The sequence below is a fragment of the Alosa alosa genome, chromosome 1, assembly GCF_017589495.1.
Source record: "Alosa alosa isolate M-15738 ecotype Scorff River chromosome 1, AALO_Geno_1.1, whole genome shotgun sequence".
NCBI lineage: Eukaryota > Metazoa > Chordata > Actinopteri > Clupeiformes > Clupeidae > Alosa > Alosa alosa.
In genome coordinates, this window is record NC_063189.1 from 6,111,644 (window position 1) to 6,116,031 (window position 4,388).

The 4,388-nt window shown below is 38.2% G+C and overlaps 1 long non-coding RNA gene across 1 annotated transcript; it reads right to left on the reverse strand.

Moving 5' to 3' along the window:
• Positions 1-299: 299 nt before the first annotated feature.
• LOC125303274 lies at positions 300-1,921 on the reverse strand. The gene is made up of 4 exons (XR_007195042.1): positions 1,449-1,921; positions 942-1,080; positions 587-637; positions 300-431 (listed from the first exon to the last, which is right to left on the reverse strand). It is a non-coding gene; the product is annotated as an uncharacterized LOC125303274 (long non-coding RNA).
• Between the last annotated feature and the right edge of the window lie 2,467 nt (positions 1,922-4,388).

Sequence of the window (4,388 nt, forward strand, 5' to 3'; positions counted from 1 at the left end):
TATATTTCCATGTATGTATCAATATATTTCAAAATATAAGTAAATATTCAATATTGGCCACTTTCTTATATTTTATGCATATAATTAAATATATGACACTAAGAAGCATGATCACATGACCCTTGATGACAATTCTAATCACATGATCTATATATTTCAGACATATATTTCTCTAATATAGTTCATATTCTACTATGGTTTGATATTTTCCGCATTGATCAATAAATATTTCACTATTGTGTTTACTTAAAATCAACCATAGTATCAGTATAAAGAGGAAGAAACACACAACACTTCTGTTATCTTTTATTCTATTTTATTGAAAATCTTTGTTTTTGTTATGGAACCTCAGTTCTGTCACTTTGTCATTTATTGCCTGGCCCAGCAATCTGGAGTGAGTGTCTGGCCTGGGAACTGCTTCAGGGTGGCCTCTGAATAAGACAGAACATATACAAATAGAACATGCAAAATATTAGTGACACAAATACAGATGCTAAAGTGCAGAAACACTGTTGTGTTATCACGATAATTAGAGATAAATACAAAGTGAGTTGGAGAGAAAGACATACAAATAAAATAAACTCACCAATTATCGTCTTAGTCCTCTCAGGGTTCAGGCATTCCCTCTAAGTGCCTCCTAAAAAATAGCATTATCAATTAGGACCTCAAATAGTTACAGTTTACTAACACAGAAAAGATCTATGATGGTGAGGCGAAAATGTGAAGCAGTCCACACAGACAGCCTAACACTTTTAAATGAGACAGCACAACTAATATATCATATACACAGAAGAGAGAAGCACACAGATACACACTGAAAGGAAAAGTTAGTTTCATCCTCAAATTTTTACTAAACTTGTACAACCAAGAAGCTGCTATTTCATTAAAGTTAAACATGTACATTTTAATGTAAAAGTTCACATCTGGATGAAAACACAAACCTTGTTGAATAAAAGCCTTCAGACTCACAACCTCCTCTTGGAGAGCCATTATCGCCACCTCTTCTTTAGGTGGTTGTCAGTTCTGGGTTATCTCCCACAGCTCACACTCATAGAGAGCTCTACCAGCCTTCTCTGAAACCTGCAAGTGAACAGAATATACAGCATGAATGAGAGTGGCGTTGGTAAATGATATACTCGCGTAATATGTAATGTCCTGGGATATTCCCACTCATGAAGTGTCTCCCATCTGAGACTGCTATCTGAGACTGTAGGGAAGCTGTACCAACCATCATAGAAAGAAATGGTTGGAAAGGTATATTTTCAGTTCACTTTGTGTCCCCAGTAGCTTGAAGCTAATTTCTTGTCATTCAAAAGATCAAAACTACTCAAACAAAACTACTCAAACAAATGTATAAATTCTCAGAAACAAAAGGTTATGTTCTGCATTCGAAAATAGACCTTTAACAAAAAAGTTATATTCATGAGTAAACATTAATTTTTGATTACCTTTGGTCTATGTGATGATGAAGCATCAACATCAACATTTGTCAGTGAAGCATACTACGGGTTGGGCTTGGGTCGTCTTGGTCAGTGAAGCATACTACGGGTTGGGCTTGGGTCGTCTGGGTCAGTGAAGCATACTACGGGTTGGGCTTGGGTCGTCTGGGTCAGTGAAGCATACTACGGGTTGGGCTTGGGTCGTCTGGGTCAGTGAAGCATACTACGGGTTGGGCTTGGGTCGTCTGGGTCGTCTGGGTCTCAGGTCTTCTGGTCCTTCCTCCGGTGTCCTTGATGTAGCTTTCGAGTGTTGCCTCCCTCTCTAAAATGTAAAAAAAAGGGGTTTCAGTGCTCAAATATACTACATGACCATACATGGTCCTTTTCAATACAATTCAACTTTTACATTTCCATAATTTAGCATGGGTATGAATGGTTTTGCAAGAATGTCAGTGCACAAAGCATGACAAAGTAGTTTGATAGTGCACAAAAACAAAACATATTACTTGCAATGTCATTTCCATGAAATTAAGCACAGTACTTGTGTCTTCAATTTCTACACATCCACTCTAATACTCTCCAGCACATACCACATTACATCCTATCTAAAAAAGATATTTTTAAAAGCTAATGTTAGCTCTAAGTGTTATGATGCAACAATAGCAGCTAGCTAGCTAAACCACAGTGCATAGAATGTCTACACCTTAGGCTAGTAATGTTAACCGTTACATTTTCTGTCTTGCATAACAAATCATAAGTTAGCTTCTATTTATGCCTAGCTATCAATCTACATGCCAGAGGCAAATATACTACCAAATATGGCCGGGAGACAGGTTAAATTGGTATTTCACTGTCATTACAAGTCGTTTTCATTAATTGTCCAAACGTTACTCAGTGAATTTATTTTTCAATCCCCTTTCAGGTGTAAAATAATAAAGCTAGCGCTGGCTAATTTATGCTAACGTTAATGTTACAGAAAGTAGCAAAGGTTAGCTTCCAGCTTCCACCAATAATACCATTGTTAATTCGGACATTAACTTCTGCAAATGTTATATGAAAGCAATTCAGCATACAATGAAGATCTACTTACCAGCAATTTTGACCACAATGGCCTCGAAAACCGGCCAAGAGCCTTCCTCCCCTCCACCACATAACGTTTGTTTCTAGCAAGATGTTGTCCCATCCAGAGCCGTTGAAAAAGTCTCTCATTAACGTTAGGTCTACTAGTGCTAATGCAGTCAGTCAGCAAAATACTGGTTTTGCCCTCATACTCCCGCCAATCCACTTAACCAGAGCAAACGTTTTACATTTGGACTAGTAGTAGCTGTTAAAGTTATGCTTATGTAGTGAAAAAGCTGCAAACATTTGAACCGTTATTCCAACGACCTTAGAGTACGTTGGTAGTGACGTATTTTGAAGTTGAAGGTTTTTTGTAAACCCCACCCATCACTGCCTGTGTGCAAATAAGTTAAATGAATATATTCACCATATATGTTCATGTACGATATCCACATATATGTTACATTGCTGGGTCCCACATATACTTGCATATATACATTCTTGTATTATATATGTATTAAATATATTGTAGCCATCTATTTAAATATAAGCTGGATGTAGCTGCATATATGTGAATATATTTTTTCCCTTGATTTTTCTGTATGGGAAGGCCAAACGAATTCAAAAGACTGTGCGAGATAAGCAGAAGGCGCTGAAAAGACAATAGCCTAGCGACGTTGTTGACGACAATAACAGGAGTATTTAATAAATTGTTAGCCAACACGGTTTTCTGTTCATTGATAGCCTTCTCATGACCTACTGAGCTCGCATATATTTGTTGAGCATATATGCCTAGAGAAAATGAAAACGAAGAAAACACAACTTTGTTCCAAGCTCCTTACGTAAATGCAATAAACACATGGGGAGAGGATGCTTTTGGAAAAAATAAACCATGAAAAAACGAACAACTTCACTGTTATGTTAGTATTTTGTTTGCTTAAAAACGTTGTATGATTGCCTTGAAGTCTTGAGTTAGCCTGCTGAATTGGCTGGTAGCCTACCATAAAGTTTGTGCATGCTCTCTCTCTCCAACGCAAACCAGATTTGGGGTTCTATAGCCAAGTAATTCTGGTACATATCGTTGAAAACAGATAAATGTGTTTATTCGAAGCACACATACAAATACTGTAGGTCAATTTCAAGTGCGCACTTACGTGACTAGCCTACTCCAAGTATTAGCTTACGCACAATAGATTTCTCTTCTTTAGCCTACATAATACATAGGCTACACTTTGTAAACAAAAAGCAGCTGTGACAGGCAGCGTCGCGATATATTCTGCGTCATGTCTCGCATCTTGTGAACTCTACAAGCCCCCACCCCTCACTTTCGACAACCCACACGGAGATTCTGTAATGTGCGTGTACTGTATGTCGTTCACACATACGTCCGTATAAGGTCAGTATAAGGTTAGCAGGTTAGCATCATATCTGAATCATCCGAAGGATAGGACCTCATTTTGACAAACCTCCGCATATACTCCGGAGGTTATATCTGAAAGCGCTTAATGAGTCCTTGCCCCGTGCGCGCGCGCTCTCTCTCTCTCTCCCTCTCTCTCTCTCTAGGTGCATCCCTCCTCAGCATGTGCATGTAATCCAAACATTCACAATCGTGCAAGACGACTGAATTGCTATTAAATCTGGTTAGCATCATTAGCACGCTGCACAAATTTGTTCAAAACTGTTGCATTCAAATTGACTGCTAAATTCTAATCAACTCAATCCCGATGCAAATGGAAAAGTATTTTCCAAGACCCAAACGGGCCTGTCCCAAGGAGAAAAAGTATTCATTTGAAACGTGGGGAAACTGAACAGTCTAACCAGTAGACTTACTATGATAAACTAGCAAATTACTTTGTTTACAATATTTCCAGGCTTTAACCAGTGCTGCTC